Source organism: Indicator indicator, chromosome 26 (assembly GCF_027791375.1).
Source record: "Indicator indicator isolate 239-I01 chromosome 26, UM_Iind_1.1, whole genome shotgun sequence".
NCBI lineage: Eukaryota > Metazoa > Chordata > Aves > Piciformes > Indicatoridae > Indicator > Indicator indicator.
In genome coordinates, this window is record NC_072035.1 from 13,622,355 (window position 1) to 13,639,591 (window position 17,237).

Genomic DNA, 17,237 nt, shown 5'->3' on the forward strand with positions numbered 1-17,237 from the left:
TATGTTTAAGCTGTGAGGACTGAGCATTCCCACAGGATTCATGGATGGCCCTGCTGAGCCAGGAGGATGCAGCTCTCAGTTGCTAAAGTTCTGGCACCCACACCTATTTCCTTATGATAAAACCCAACACAGGCAGCCTTCAGATGTTGTGTAAATATTGTCAGGGCTCTGGCACAGCCTCCTTTTTTTTCTGATTTGCTTTACACAATCCCCAAGTGTTTCATAAACACCAATTCCATCTCTTGGTTCCTCTAAACAAGCTGCAAGTGCTCCACATAGGAGGAAGCCAAAGCCAAGTGGAGATGGCTGCTTCTCAGCAGTGTGTTGGAGCTAAGTCAGCTGAAGGAGCTTTACCTCTCATGAATGAGGTCACTACCTCACAGAAGATGGCACATTTACCAAGAGCCACCTCAAATGTGACTTGAGGTTTCTAGACCAAAGGAGGAGTTCAGTGATGGCACATTTACCAAGAGCCATCTCAAATGTGACTTGAGGTTTCTAGACCAAAGGAGGAGTTCAGTGATGGCACATTTACCAAGAGCCATCTCAAATGTGACTTGAGGTTTCTAGACCAAAGGAGGAGTTCAGTGTCATGAGCTCCTCAATGGCCACCTTAAGCTCCTCCTAGCACTGTGAAAATCTTCACTTTCAACATCTTATCACAAGCCACACAACCTGGTCTAGAGGAAGGAGTCCCTGCCCATGGCAAGGTGGTTAGAAACCAGATGATCTTTACAGGTCCCTTCCAACCCAAACCATTCTATGTGCTGAACTCTCACACTGTGTACAGATCTCCTTGACGACAGGTCCTGTCCCAGCTCCCTAACTGGATCTTGCAGGTATCTTCACATCAATGATAGCACAACCACTTCTGTCAGGGCACAGAGATGTCTCCATTACATTTTGCCCCAGTAAAACTAAATCAGGCTGGATTTATATCACCTGGGCTCCACATTTTCTTAAAGCTGGTTCCATCAGTTGTTCATTTGCCAGGCTTCTTACAGTGGCAGAATATCAACAGAACCAAGAGCACCACAAAGGAGGTTGCAGACCATAAGAATTTCCAAGTGGGTGCTACCCATGTGCAAAACTTTCAATTTATGATTGACAACTGATTTGAAAAACAGGAATAATAAGCCCCAGCACTAAAGGTTCATGCATCTAGAAGTGGCCTTGGTGCAGAGCACTCCTGTTTTCCATCTACAACTGAATCTGTAACTACCTGCTGCTCTGCAAGGAGTCATGGGTGTGATAAAGATGAACGGAGAGATTAGAGCTCAAAAGCATTTAATGGAAGACAAATGGACATGATTCACAAAGAGTAAAGCCACAAGTCTCAACAATGTTTCCTCATCACCTAGAAGAGGTTATTTCAACAGCTAGAGAGAAGGGAACACAACCAGCTGAGCTCCTTCCCTTCCCCTGGAGCACACAGAAGCAGCAGGGAGCACTGCAAACCCCACATCATCTCACATCAGAGCATGCTGCCCGAGGAGGAAGGCATCTCAGAGCTAATGGAGCATGCTGAGTGTGTTCTCTGCAGCTGGAAACGAAACCAGCCTTGTGGGGAGCTTCACAGAGGTGGTTCTGGTCAAAGAAAAACATAGCTATTGATTTTTTGCTAAGCCTTGTCAGTTCCACCACAGTCACCCATCCTTATTTGCAGACAATAAAACTGTCTGGAGCTGTCACTGATGCAGAGCACACCCACAGCTCTCAGGTGAGCTCCAGGGCCAACACTGCTATGAGGTTTTAAGCCAGCACTCAAAAGGTGCTCCCCTTCAGGCTGAAACAGTCCAGCAGGCACAGAAGGTTTTACACCAGCCTGGAGAAAAAGTTGGGATATCACCCGAGCCCTGCTTTTGCAAAGAGCCTTCAATAAACCTTAACAGCCCTACAGAGAATTTAAGCTCATCCAAGGCTCCACATCTCAGCTAATTGCCTTAGCTCTGAGGAAAATGCAACAAGATACCAAATTTGCTGCCAACTCACTCAGTTGTTTGCACTCCTGATCCCTTTTCTCCTCTGATCTGTGTTAGAGTAGCCACCACCAAAGCCTCTCAGCACCTGCAGCCAACAGGCTGAGGAGGCTGTGCCACTGAGGACTCCAAACAAGCCTGTGCCACCAAGTCTGCTAGCAATGCCTGGGACAGCTGAAGGGTGTTTTGGCAGGAATCAGGACACTCCATTTCCACCTGCATTTACCAGTTAGCTGCCCACTGCGTACCAGCTCAGCTATAGATGGCAACACAAAGCCTCCACATCACCCTCAGAATTACAGAATGCAACATGTTGGAAGGGACCCTCCAAGGTCATCTTGCCCAACACCCATTTCCCACCAGCTCTGCATTCTCAGCTCTTCCTCCTCTTTCCACAGGATGGGCAGACCCATGAAGAAAGGAAGGAAAATGTTCAAAGCCAGGTTGGATGGGACCTTGAGCAACCTGGTCTAGTGGAAGGTGTCCCTGCCCACAGCAGGGGGGTTGGAACTAGATCTTTAAGGTCCCTTCCAACCCAAACCATTCTGGGATTCTATGATTATCATTTTTGGCCCTGCAATGCCTCTTAGGGACAAGAATCTGCCACAACAGGCAAGTTCTACACCATTCACCAGGGTTGTAAGCTCTAAGGGAAGGAACTTGCCCCAAGATATGGGTAAAGCTCTGCCATGAAATGCACTTAACTCAGCTACCAGAGTAACTTAAAAGTAGTCTAAAACACTGTGTAATCTAGAGGTGAAATGCTAAATACTGCATAATTTGTCCTCCACAAAAGGGTCTTCTACTGGGAGAAATTCCTTCTCTTTACAGGAACATGCCACACCTCAATGAGCTTGTGTAAGAGGAAATAAGGATCAGCAGCTTCACTGACTGCACAGCACAGCTGACAGCAGCTTAATACCCAGCTTTAATTTATTGGGACATCCAAACTCTGCAAACATTTACTGTGCTCTGACATGAACACCAACATTTGGGGCATAGGTCATGATTGCAGTATGCCTGGCACGAAAAATTCCAATCTTCAATAGCATGGCAGAGAGATAAGACCAAGAGGCCAAGACAAATTCTGTGCATCAGACCCATCTCAGGGGCATAACAGCTGGAGATAAAAATTTTTGCACCCTGGATTTAACATCAAAAGAAGCATAATGAGAGGTGATTCTGCCACTGTGCTCTGGTGAGACCTCACCTGGAGTGCTGTGTACTGCTCTGGGACCCTCTACACAAGAAGGACATGGACCTGATGGAATGGGTCCAGAGGAGGGCTACAAAATTGATCAGAGGGGCAGGAGCACCTCTACTGTGAAAGACAGGCTGAGAGAATCAGGGTTGTTCAGCTTGGAGAAGAGAAAGCTCCAGAGAGACCTTATGATGGCCTTCCAGTACCTGAAAGGGACCTGCAAGAAAGCTGGGGAGGGACTTATTACAAGGGCTTATAGTGATAGGGTGAAGGAAAATGGATTGAAACTAGAGCAGGGTTGGTTTAGGTTGGACATGAGGACAAAGCTCTTAACTATGAAGGTGTTGGAACACCACACCAGGTTGCCCAGGAAGGTGGTAGAGACCCCATCCCTTGAGACATGCAAGGTTGGGGTTGATAGGGCTCTGAGCAACCTGATCTAGCTGGGCATGTTCCTGCTGACTACAGGAGGGTTGGAGTAGATGACCTCTAGAGGTTCCTTCCCACCCAGTGCATTTGGTGAGTCCATGAATGCTTACTCTCTGGTCAACACTGAATGAGAACCATGGGTTTGCTGCTGCCACCACCACTACCCAGTCATAAAGCAGCCTGTGCCAGCTCAGCAGGCAGACTTTGGCCAAGTTCAGGGTGAAGCATGTGCACACCAGTCTGGTTTGTAATTGGAGTGGCTTATTGCACTGCACATTACATGAGGAGCAGATTCCTGGTCTCCATGGTTAGCAAGCCTGGAATCATTTCTAGCACTTCTTAGTCTGGAGAAGAGAAGACTGAGAGGGGATTTAATAAATGTTTCTAAATATCTGAGGGCTGGGGGGCAAGAGGGAGGGGACAGGCTCTGCTCAGTTGCACTCTGGGATAAGACAAGGGGCAATGAACATAAACTACAGCACAGGAGGTTCCACCTCAACATGAAGAGGAACTTCTTCACTGTGAGGCTCACAGCACTGGAACAGGCTGCCCAGAGAGGTTGTGGAGTCTCCTTCTCTGGAGACTTTCCAGCCCCATCTGGTTGCATACCTGTGTGACCTGTGCTGGATTCTATGGCCCTGCTCTGGCAGGAGGGTTGGACTTCATCTTCTGAGGTCCCTTCCAACCCCTAACCATCCTGTGATATATGCCTCCAATCATCCTAAATGAGCAAAACAGTTATGTGGGAGGAGTGTTTTTAAGACATCCAGAATGGCTTGGTCAACTCTTTGGTCCAAAAGCTATACTAGAAAAGTCCTTAAGAAATCAGGAACCTGAGGCTGTCCCTTGAACCTAACCTACTTCGCATGCTGAACAAGTAGATCTTGGATCAGATGGGGAGGACGAATAAGAGCCAATTTGATGGAGATTGTTGATTTTTCTTTGCCAGTTAAAACTAAGCAAAACTGACAGAGAAAGTTCAAACTGGTGAAGAGAAAGGTTTTGTCAGTCCATACTGACAAATAAGATATGAGATAAGAGATGCAATCTGAGCAGAGACACCCAAGAGAAGGAACTGCACCCTGCAGAGGTCGAGTGGCAGCCAGGGAAGATGTGGACCTGGGGCACTGAGTGCACCCTCAGCAAGTTTGCTGATGGCACCAAGCTGTGTGGTGCAGCAGACAGGCTGGAGGGAAGGGATCCATCCAGAGGGACCTGGACAGGCTGGAGAGCTGGGCACAAGCCAACCTCAGGAGGTTCAACAAGACCAAGTGCAGGCTCCTGCAGCTGGGTCGAGGAAATCCCAAGCACAAATCCAGGCTGGGCAGGGACTCTCCCTGAGGAGAGGGACTTGGGGGTGCTGGGGCATGAGAAGCTCAACAGGAGCTGTCAGTGTGCACTTGCAGCCCAGAGAACCAAGCAGAGCCTAGGCTGCATCAAGAGAAGTGTGGCCAGCAGGGCAAGGGAGGTGATTCTCCCCCTCTGCTCAGCTCTGCTGAGACCCCACCTGGAGTACTGCATCCAGTTCTGGAGCCCCTGTTACAAGAGGGATCTGGACATGCTGGAAGGTGTCCAGAGAAGGGCCACCAGGATGAGCAGAGGGCTGGAGCACCTCTCCTATGAGGACAAACTGAAAGATTTGGGGCTGTTCAGTGTGGAGAAGAGAAGGCTCCGAGGTGACCTTCTTGTGGCCTTCCAGTATCTGAAGGGGGCTACAAGAAAGCTGGGGAGGGACTTTTTAGGCTCTCAGGTAGTGATAGGACTGGGGGGAATGGAATAAAGCTGGAAGTGGGGAGATTCAGGCTGGATGTGAGGAAGAAGTTCTTCCCCATGAGAGTGGTGAGAGCCTGGAATGGGTTGTGCAGGGAGGTGGTTGAGGTCCCATCCCTGGAGGTGTTTGCAGCCAGGCTGGATGAGGCTGTGGCCAGCCTGATGTAGTGTGAGGTGTCCCTGCCCATGGCAGGGGGGTTGGAACTGGCTGATCCTTGTGATCCCTTCCAACCCTGACTGATTCTGTGATTCTAAATCACTGGACTGAATTGCTTCTCAGTGCAAGCAGCACATAGTCAAAGCAAGCAAACTTCTCAGAGGAAGGTAAAAGACACTCCCTAGCTTCACTCACTCTTTGCAAATAGTGGTATGTAGTACTCACTGCTCACAAGCCAGGCAAGAGCTTGGAGTAGCTGAGGTGACACCACGACCAGGACTCATCTCAGACATAGCTGGGAAGGGCCTCCTGGCACTGTGGACCAAAAACTGCACCACACAGCCTAGCTCCCTAAAGGAGCAATCATTTGAAAGCTCTGCATCAAGAGGAGGAAGCTTTACACCTGCTGCTTCCCTCTGTGGGAACACAAATAACCCCAGAGGCTGGGAGGCAGGTCTCCATCTCCAGAGCAGTGTGAGCTGCTGTTTGTTTTATCTGCCTCTCCTGCAGGACACACAGCGACCTGTGGCTTGTGGCGGTGCACAGCCATCAAAAGCTTTCCCCCCACCACTGCAAATTAATCTTCAGGAGGGAAGAACACACCAAAACAAAGCAGGCTGTGAGCAGAAATGCTGCCTCCAGGGAAGCTAACTTGCCTACTTTCTCCTGCCTCCCTCCATCTTATCCCTTCATAAAAAGCTCAGCTTCGTGTCCCGACAGGCAGCGCATTTAATGTTCTAGGAGCTGCACCAAGGAGTAAGGTACACGTGCTACCAAGCCAGAGGTACACACTGCCCCATCTCCTCCCACTCCCAGCACCTCCCTGCTGCACCTCTCTTCACCCCAAGTTCCAGGACACAAGCTTAGTGAAGATTAATGTGTACCCTCCAAGCATGCACCAGATGCTATTTCTGGAAAAGAAGCATCATCCCATTTTAATATTAAAGGATCTTTTTTCTTTTTTTCCCCACCCTGAGCACATAAATTTTAAGTACTGCTTAGCAGGCAGCACTGTGTGACTGTTCCATTAAGCCATAGGAATCACCCCAAGCTCCACTTAGGAAGCAGCACAATCTCTGATGTTTCCCTCCCCCCATTTCCCCCCCCCCTAATTCTTTCCTCCAAAAGAGCTCCATGGGCAGGACTGTTCTAGGTACAACCAAATACACAGAGAGAGAATCACAGAATTATATTGGTTGGAAAGACCTCTGAGGTCATCAAGTCCATCTGTCAACCCAACAGCACCATGACCATTAAATCATGTCCCAAAGTTCTATTTCCACAGATTTCTTGAACACCTCCAGGGATGGGGACTCCATCACCTCCCTGGGCAGCCTGGTCCAATCCCTGACCACTCTTGCAGCAAAGAAATTTTTCCTCATCTCTAACCTAAACCTCCCTGGCACAATTTCAGGACATTCCCTCTCCTCCTTCTATTAGAGAGAAGATACCAACCCCCACGTGGTTCCAGCCTCCTTTCAAGGAGTTGTAAAGAGCAATGAGGTCTCCCCTCAGCCTCCTCCAGACTAAACAACCCCAGTTCTCTCAGCTGCTCCTCACCAGACTTGTTCCCCAGACCCTTCACCAGCTTTGTTGCCCTTTTCTGGACACATTCCACCACCTCAGTGTCCTCTTTGGAGTGAGAGACCTAGCACTGAACCTAATATTTGAGTTGCAGCCTCACCACTGCCAAGTACAGGGGCACAATCTCTTCCCTACTCCTGCTGGCCACGCTGTTGCTGATCCAGGCCAGGATGCTGTTGGCCTTCTTGGCCACCTGGGCACACTGCTGGATCATGATCAGCCAGCTGCCAACCTGGCAACACCCTCAGGTACTTTTCTTCTCACACATCAGCCCACTTCTTAACAGTCCCAAGCTCCTCCTACTCCTTGCACCATACCTAAGTGCTGAAAGTACAGGAGAAAGTTCCTAGACTTTTCTCAAATTACTTACAGATCTTCTTGCCTTGAAGGTGTTTTGCCCTTCAGTCTCCTGTCACTAGCACAGGACTGGGATTAACTGGCTGCTTTTGCATATTTCTCCATGGAGAGGCAGAAATTTGCTCTCTTACCATTTGCTTCCCTTCTCTCTGCTATCAGGTGATGGCACAGTAGGAAATACACCAGGGAAGGTTTAGGTTGGATACTGAGGAAAGTTTCTTTGCTGCAGGGAGCAGTCAGGCATTGGAACAGGCTGCTCAGGGAGGTGGTGGAGTCCCCATTCCTGGAGGTGTTCAAGAAACCTGTGGATATGGCACTGTGGGACGTGGGTTGATGGCCACAGAGGGGTTGGGTTGGTGGTTGAGACTCAATCTTAGAAGTATTTTCCCACCGAACCAATTCTGTGATTCTAGCCCCAAGAAACAAGCCTGTGAGCTCTGAAAACCTGATGACTTAGGACACAAAGCTTTGTTCAACTCTGTCCTTGCACAGCAGCCCTGAGAGCACCTTTTGGGAACACAGCAATTGATATTTCTGTCATTTCCTCCCCTCCATCTTGCACGGCCACGTAGCTATTTGTGCTCATTTCATCAGTGACTAACCCCATCCATTTCCTTGACTATCTGCCACTAATTACCTCTGCCCACACCCATGGCTCTTACCTGTCTTGTGTGCAAGGCACCAGCCACCAAAATGCCTTCTCCACATGGACACTGATGTTATGTGGAGCCTGATCCAGGGAGCAAGGCTTTTAGAAACTGTTTCTGAAGAGATTTGTCATTCAGAACTTGCATTGATCACACTCCTGGCATGCCAGTCATCACCACTCTTCTGAACAGGGAAGGAGCCTCAGACTGTGGGCATGATGTGGTCTACTCTGCCCTAGAGACACCATCTGATGCATTGTGTCTAGTTCTGGGCTCCTCACTTCAAGAGATACTGAAGAAAGCCCAACAGAGGCTACCAGGATGATGAAAGGACTGGAACTGAGGAAGGAAAGGCTGAGACACCTGGGGCTGTTTAGTCTGGAGGAAACCAGGAGAGGATCTGATCAATGTTTATAAAGATCTGAAGGATGGCTGTCAAGAAGGGGCCAGGCTCATTTCAGAGGTGTCCTGTGATGGGACAAGGGACAATGGATGAAAACTGGAACCCAGGAAGTTCTGCCTCAGCATGAGGAAAAAATTCTTCGGTATGAGGTTCAACAAGACCAAGGGCAAGGTCCTGCAGCTGGGTCCAGGCAATCCCAAGCACAAATGCAGGCTGGGCAGGGACTGGCTGGAGAGCAGCCCTGAGGAGAGGAACTTGGGGGTGCTGGGGGATGAGAAGCTCAACAGGAGCTGTCAGTGAGCACTTGCAGCCCAGAGAGCCAACCAGATCCAGTGTGGGCTGCAGGGCAAGGGAGGTGATTCTCCCCCTCTGCTATGATGAGACCCGACCTGGAATACTGTGTCCATATGTTACAAGAAGGATCTGGAGGTCCTGGAGTACTGTGTCCAGAGAAGGGCCACCAGGATGAGCAGAGGGCTGGAGCTCCTCTCCTATGAGGACAGACTGAAAGAGTTGGGGCTGTTCAGTCTGGAGAAGAGAAGGCTCTGAGGTGACCTTCTTGTGGCCTTCCAGTATCTGAAAGGAGCTACAAGAAAGCTGGGGAGGGACTTTTTAGGCTATCAGGTAGTGATAGGACTAGGGGGAACAGAATGAAGCTGGAAGTGGGGAGATTCAGACTGGATGTGAGGAGGAAATTCTTCACCATGAGAGCCTGGAATGGGTTGTGCAGGGAGGTGGTTGAGGCTCCATCCCTGGAGGTGTTTGCAGCCAGGCTGGATGAGGCTGTGGCCAGCCTGATGTAGTGTGAGGTGTCCCTGCCCATGGCAGGGGGGTTGGAACTGGCTGATCCTTGTGGTCCCTTCCAACCCTGACTGAATCTATGAATCTATTTCTTCCTAAAACAAACACTTTTCTTGCTCCACTGCTTTTCCTTTTTCACCCAGTGGAAATCAATGCCAAGCACCACTTGGATTAACCCAGCTCTCAAATCCAAGAGCACTCAACTGGATTCAAGGAAGAGACAAAGCACCTTTCACCAACAAGCAAGCACACAAACCACCCTGCATACCTTTCCAACTCTTCTCTTGTCCATCTCTCCTCCTCCTCCTCAAAGGTTCCTGTGATAGAAATATGGTTGAAAGCAGGGAAAGCAGGGATTCATAGGAGAACCCTTGCATGCCTTTGTGAGCAGAGACTGACAGCCTGAAGCCTGCACACTTGGCTCAGGGTGTCAGGTACAGGGAAATCCCATTCTGCTCTGCAGGGAATGGATCTCTTCATATTCAGAAGCTATGGCAGTTAACCTGTGCTGAGGTGCAAGGTGCTTGGTGGAGAAGCAGCCTGTCACAGCCACTTTTAAGGCTCAGTTGACAGGCTGCTAGGGCCATCTCATTGAAACTATACTATCACCTAGAAGGGTTAGACCAGATGAGCTTTGGGGTTCCTTCCAACCTGGCATTCTATGATTCTGTAATCATCCACATGGCCTCTTCTGCAAAAAAACACTTCAGAAGACACCACACCATGAGCACACTGCCCACCTCAGATGCTTATCTTTACCTACTCATCACACAAATGAGGACTCAGCCATGCTGATCAAGACCTTGGGCACCAGCTAGTCGTTTGTGGACAACCAGTAGGGAGAGCAAACCCATTTTCCACAGATCATTCCAGCTGTGGTCAGTCCACATGTATCAGCTTCTGCACACAACTTCCAGCCAGCAGCAGCTGGGAGGTCTCAGCTGCAATGCACTGTGAAGCACAGTTGTGCAGAAACCAATTCCCTCAACTCCTTGAGGTGCAGCTTATAAAACAGCTCCCCTGAACCCAGCTCTAGCAGCCAGACCCCAAGTCAGACAAGCATCCTGACTCTAGCTAGGACCATCCTCCACATTTGGCAGGTATAATGGGACCCACACCTCTTTCCCACTGTTTTCCCAGCCTCCAGCTCTCTGTGGTTACAGCCTTGCAGTGCTTACATGCACATCCAGCCACGTGAGCACAGATCTGTTGAAGTCACAGTTATTTCACCTACATTTTCATGGTGGCAACACCAGCTGCCCACCTACAGAGTGCCTTGCAGCTTCTGCACCAGCTTCACACACTCACAGGGCCAAACAACATTTTATAGACATCCTTTCCTTATGCCAGGGTCATTCCCCAGCTAGATCTGTCCCCTAATATGTCCCACAGACAGTCAAGGTCACTATAAGACACTTTCAGCTGTCTGCTGCTGATGGTGCAACTCCTCCTCATATCTCAGCAGGTATCAACAGCAAGCTTTCTTCTCCCCATGATCTCTGGGAGACATCACTTAGAACAGAAGAACTCCCAGAAAGAAAATCCTCTTCACAAGCCAATCCAAGCCCTTAGGACAAGCTTGAGGGTTCATTGGGAAGGCTGAAGGCCACAGGAAGCAGTCTGTCACAGGGGAAGGAGCTGCTGAGATCAAAGGCACAGCCAGTGTCTGAGGTCCTTAGGAAGGTGGGAAATTTTCCTCAGTGAAATAAATGCTAAGCATGATCTTTAAAGGCATGAAGCAGTGACAATCTTCTCTTGAAGGCAGGCAAAGGATTGCACGTGATCTTTTCTGGAGAGGTGGATGCTTGGGTGGAGGCTGAGAAAGAAAACCCTCAGCCCTGGAACCGTGGAGTGCTGCCAGTTGTGATGGGTTAGAGATAAGCTGAAAAACATCCATAAGCATTTCAGCTTCAAAAGCAGGGAAAGGAGGAGGGCAGCTGCAAGGAGTCAACTGCCTGGGGCATCCCATTTCCAGTCAGCATAAGGAGGTTATTTTTAGAAAGCCTCCATAATACACTTCCAAGAGCACTGATGCTGGAAAGGAATTCTGCCTTTTAATGGTCTCCTTCACACCACCTCACAGGTGGCATTTCTGCAAGGGCCATTCCACCCAAGGGAAGTCAACTGCAACATTCCCTCCAAATAAAAAAAAAAAAAAAAAACAACAACACAAAACCACCAATAAATATCAGGATGAAAATATCAGGATTATTGCCAAAAAAAAAAAAAAAAAAAAAAGCCCATTTGAAATGAGATGTAGACAAGCTTCTAAGCCAGGTCTCCCTTTCCCTCTGTATGAGATTCCTGCTCACTTCCCATCCCCTCTGGTAGTTTGCATTAGCCTGTGGGAAAAACCAGCCAGAATACCCAATGGAGACCTACAGCTATGGTCTGCCATGGGAGACACAGCAGGTGGGAAACTTGTTCATGAAAAACAGCTACATGAGACACCTGAACTGCAACTGCTGCACTACTTGCTTCAGGGGGGGCAAGGCAGGTAGATAAGCATCAGCTCTAAACTGACATTTTCCAACACTTCTTCACATTAAAAAGAATCACCAGCTCCACTCTGAAATGGGTCAAGAAGTGGCTGGAGGGCTGGGCCCAGAGAGTGGTGGTGAACGGTGCCACTGCCAGCTGGCAGCCAGGCACTAGTGGTGTCCCCCAGGGAGCAGTGCTGGGCCCCATCCTGGTCAATATCTTTATTGATGATGTAGGTGAAGGGATTGAGTCCCTCATCAGTAAGTTTGCAGATGACACCAAGTTAGGAGCAGGAGTTGATCTGTTGGAGGGTAGCAGGCCCTGCAGAGGAACCTGGCCAGGCTGGCTGGGAGGGCAGAGGCCAAGGGGATGAGATTGAACAAGGCCAAGTGCAAGGTTCTACACTTTGGCCACAACAACCCCAAGCAGTGTTACAGGCTGGGGACAGAGTGGCTGGAGAGCAGCCAGGCAGAGAGGGACCTGGGGGTGCTGAACATGAGCCAGCAGTGTGCCCAGGTGGCCAGGAGAGCCAATGGCATCCTGGCCTGGATCAGGAATAGTGTAGCCAGCAGGACAAGGGAGGTTGTTCTTCCCCTGTGCTCAGCCCTGGTCAGGCCACACCTTGAGTGCTGTGTCCAGTTCTGGGCTGCTCAATTCAAGAGAGCTGTTGAGGTACTGGAAGGTGTCCAGAGAAGGGCAACAAAGCTGGGGAGGGGTCTGGAACACAAACCCTGTGAGGAGAGGCTGAGGGAGCTGGGGGTGTTCAGCCTGGAGAAGAGGAGGCTCAGGGCAGACCTCATTGCTGTCTGCAACTCCCTGAAGGGAGGTTGTAGCCAGGTGGGGGTTGGGCTCTTCTCCCAGGCAAGCAGCAGCAGAAGAAGAGGACACAGTCTCAAGTTGTGCCAGGGGAGGTCTAGGCTGGAGATTAGGAGGAAGTTCTTCACAGAGAGGGTGATTGAACATTGAAATGTGCTGCCCAGGGAGGTGGTGGAGTCACTGTCCCTGGAGATGTTCAAGAGGAGACTGGATGAGGCACTTGGTGCCATGGTCTAGGTGATGGCTTAGGGCTGGGTGTTGGGTTGGACTGGATGATCTTGGAGGTCTCTTCCAACCTGGTTGATGATTCTGTGATTCCAAGGGTTAAAAGAATCACCAACACCAAAGGTTAAAATTAAAGGAATCACCAACTCCAAAAGTTACAGCCTGAAAGCACACCCTTTGCTCACATCAAAGACAGTATGACAGTTTCCTATGGGATAAAGGATATGGAGAAGGTCATAGCTGGGAGTTAAGATGCTGGGCTTGTATCTTGTGTCTTGTTTTGCTTCCAGCTCAGAGGGACCTCAAGACAAAACAGTGGTATAAAACAAAACAAAAAAAAAAAATTGGAGCCAGGTTATCCACCCCACCATTGACCACTTTCAGGTATCTGAGTATAGTGAGAAGCTGGAGAAAGAAGAGACCTGTAGGAACACAATGTCTATGCAGAGATGATCAGGACTGTCAGTCTCAGATGCCAAATCTTCCCAGAGTCTGAGCCTTCATCCCCTTTATCCTCCTCAGACTGTCTTCAGCTGAGATCATGCAGCAAATGTCCCTCTCCATCTGGTTAGCAGTGGAAAACCGTAGGATGTTGCAAGTCTTTTCCTTAAATGAGATGCCAGCTTTCACCCCCAGGAGTCAACAATTTCAAACTCCTAAAAAAACCAACCTTTAAAACACATTTTCCAATGACTGACTTTCCTTCTCCCCTGCACATACCAAGTGTGCAGTGGTGGAGACCCCAAAAGGTGAACATGCTTCCAAAAATGAACCACCTTTATTTCCCATCCTTCTGTTGCTGCTAATCAGGAGAAATTCCACCAGAGCAAGTAAAACTGCATTCCACACTCCCCACACCAGTCCCAGTTGATACAGGGTTGCACCTCCATCCATGAAGGTGCCAATCAACCCAAAAATCCCTCTACCAGGAGCTCACTGACACAAAGGTGTCAGTGAAGTTCAGAGTTTGTGTAGATAAATTGTCTGTGAGAGTCCCTAGCAATCTCACATGAGGTTCAGAAGAGCTATCAGCCCTGAATGCTTTTGGTTGATAGCCACCACCTCAGAGAAGATCTTACCCAGTGACTATCAAGCCATCTCTTTTCCCATGATGAATTTTCCAGGTAACTTCATTTCTGCTGCTGCCACAACATGACAGCTGACTGCTCTGGCCCTCAAAACACACACAGCAGTGCAAGGTGGCACTGCTCCACCTCATGTCCCTAACATTACTCCCCTGTGTTTCTAGTTTCCACAATTTGTGCACAAAAAAAAAGCAGCCCACAAAAGAAACGCTTGCTAAAAAAGCAAGCTGCTGTTCTTTGTCCTTGCTTGCAGTTAAGGTATAGGTGAAGGTGGAAGAGATAGAGGACAAATGGAAACTCATGGGCAGTGGTGAGGTTACACCCCAAGCACTGTGTGTGGTTTTGGAACCCTCACTGCAAGGAGGACATTGAGGCTGGTGGAATGTGTCCAGAGAAAGGCACAAAGAAAAAGCTGGGGAAGGGTCTGGAGAGCAGGTCTGGTGAGGAATGGCTGAGGGAACTGGGGTTGATTAGCTTAGAGGAGGCTGAGGGGAGACCTCATTGCTCCCTACAACTCCCTGAAAGGAGGTTTTAGTGAGGTGGGGATTGGTCTCTCCTCTCTAGTATCGGGTAATAGGAGAGGAAATGGCCTAAAATTGTTCCAGGGAGGGTTAGGTTGGAGATTAGGAAAAATTTCTTTGCTGCAAGAGCGGTCAGGGATTGGACCAGGCTGCCCAGGGAGGTGGTGGAGTCACCACTCCAGCAGTGTTCAAGAAACCTGTGTAGATGGCACTTTGGTACACAGTTTAATGGCCATGGTGGTATCGGTTTGGTGGTTGGACTAAGTGATCTTAGAGGTCTTTTTGCAACCAAAATAACTTAATGATTCATCTCCTTTTTCCTCCCCAAGCTTTGTCATCAAAACTCATCTGGCACCAACCCATCTTCCTCTGCCCACTATCACAAAGGAGCACCACAAGGGAGCCTCCACCACGATGGAGCAGGACCTTTTCTTCAAGTGACCACAGCAGCTCTCCAAAAATTCCTTCCCCTTCAACTATTTTAAGACAGCAGAGAGAAGCCTTCTCTTGGAAGCTCGATATCATCCCTCTAAATGAGCATTGTGGTTTCAGCTCAGCATTTTCTTGTTTGCATGCTAGACACACACTTGGATGGCATCAGGTTTCCCAGCTGAACCCAACCACATCCCTGCACCTGCATAGCTAGCAGCAACGTGAGAAGTCTGCAGCACGTAATTCAGATAGAGATCTATTCAAGCAGCTTTATTGATGTTAATGCAGTTACTTGGGATTTACACACAAGTAAATCAGAGCACAGGTGGATGATAACTTCTTGCAACTGCTAACAATATAAGGAAGGCCAATTTCACCCCTGGTGTAAAGCTGCTGATGTCAAGAGTCATGCACCAAGGCAGTGGCTGTGATCACAAGCCACTCTGATGAGGCAAATCAGGGGGCTGCAAATAAACCTGCAGATTCACACAGCATCACTTGCTGGCTCCAGCAGTGAGCAATGCAAGCCCAGGACCCTCAGCCAAACAGATCAAGTTGCAACTTTATTGCTTCAAAATATTTTCAGCAGACTTGGCAACCACATGTCTGCATGGTGGTCTCATCCTTTGCAAAGGACATGCAGTAGCAGTTGAAGCCACAGCAGAAGCTGTTTGGGGAAGTATAGCCTCTAAGTGGCCTTCAAAACAAGCTTGTCAGCCTGGCACATGAGTGTGGCAGCTTGTAAATGCTTTTGACTGAGGGTGAGCAGAGTTGTGGCATCCCTGTGCACACCACTGCTCATTCCTCTGTACAGCTGACTGGGAACCAAGATACTGTGGCCCTTGTGGTGTGAGCTTTTTGCCTTCTCGTGCTGAGGTTGGCAGCTCACTTCATGGTCACTGAAGAGCTGAACAGTCACTCAGGAGTGTTTTCCTCCAGGATGATGCCTGTAAAACCACACCAATTTACTGGACCTTTGTATGACCAGAGAAGCAAGAAAGTCAGCTTGCAGCAGGGACAAGTACCCAAGAGGAGCTGAGCACCAGTTGACTAATGTTCTCAGACCAGTCAACCAGTAGATCCTGAGGGTAATGATGACCTAGATCACACAGACAGGAAACAATGAAGGTCAAATATGCAGGAGAGATGGTAAATGGCCAAGTCACAGCTTTCTGCTCTGGCTACAGGACACAAGTCTGAGTCTTATAACAAGACGCAGGACCTTGCAAGTCAAGCAGGTCATAACTAACAGGGACAGCTAGAGACATCCGAGCAGACTACAGAAAGATGGATTGTTGTAGGAGCCTCAGGCTCTCAACCCTTCCAAAGAGCAAAGTCATAGGCAGGTGGCCTCAAGATGTCCTTGCTTCTCCACCCAGCCACCAGGGTGTATTCACTCCCCAGAGGCCACTGCTCACGCTCCCAGGGCTTAACCTCCTACCCCATGAATTGTTTGCCACCCTACCATGACTAATCTGGATTTACAACCCAGAAAGCAGCAGGGAGAAGAATCTGATCAAAAGGACAACCCTCACAGCCAGAGAACAAGAAAGAGCTGTGTAGCCAGTTGTTCCAGGACACTTAATCCATCAAGCCTTCACCATACTACCCTTGGGCTTAGGCTGAGTCGGTTGTGATTTGCTTAAAACCATGGGAATTCCCTCCTCCTCCTCCCAAAAAAAAAAAAAAAAAAAAAAAAAACCCAGCCAGTTGTAAAGTTTGTCAAGATGTTGGAGGGGGAAAAGGGTGTGAAATACAGGAGTCACTACTCACTACACCTTTACATTAATTTGACAGTGGCTGGTCATCATCCAATTGGCAACTCTCCATCTGAGGCATCTCCATGCTTCCAAAAGCCAAAGCAAACACTGTGCTTTGTCTAAAAGACTTTGCTTTCAGCAGGGCAAATTTGTTCTTGTGCTGCCAAGTTACACTGCAAGTCCATCACCATTCAGTCCCCACAAGAGGTTTTGGGGTTAGCTGGTGCAAAACTACCTGAGTTAAGTCTTGTAGTAGCACTCTCCTGCTGGGAGGGAAGTAGGAGTGTTGGATCCCAAACACTCTTTTCAAAGAGAAGTGGTAGACAGATCATGGTAGAGGTTGAGCCAGAAGCAGTCACGAAGCATCAGACAGACTGAAAGAGTTGGGGCTGTTCAGTCTGGAGAAAAGAAGGCACTGAGGTGACCTTATTGTGGACTTCCAGTGTCTGAAGGAGGGCTGGGGCACCTCTCCTGTGAGGACAGACTGAAAGAGTTGGGGCTGTTCAGTGTGGAGAAGAGAAGGCTCCAAGGTGACCTTCTTGTGGCTTTCCAGGATCTGAAAGGGGCTGCAAGAAAGCTGGGGAGGGAC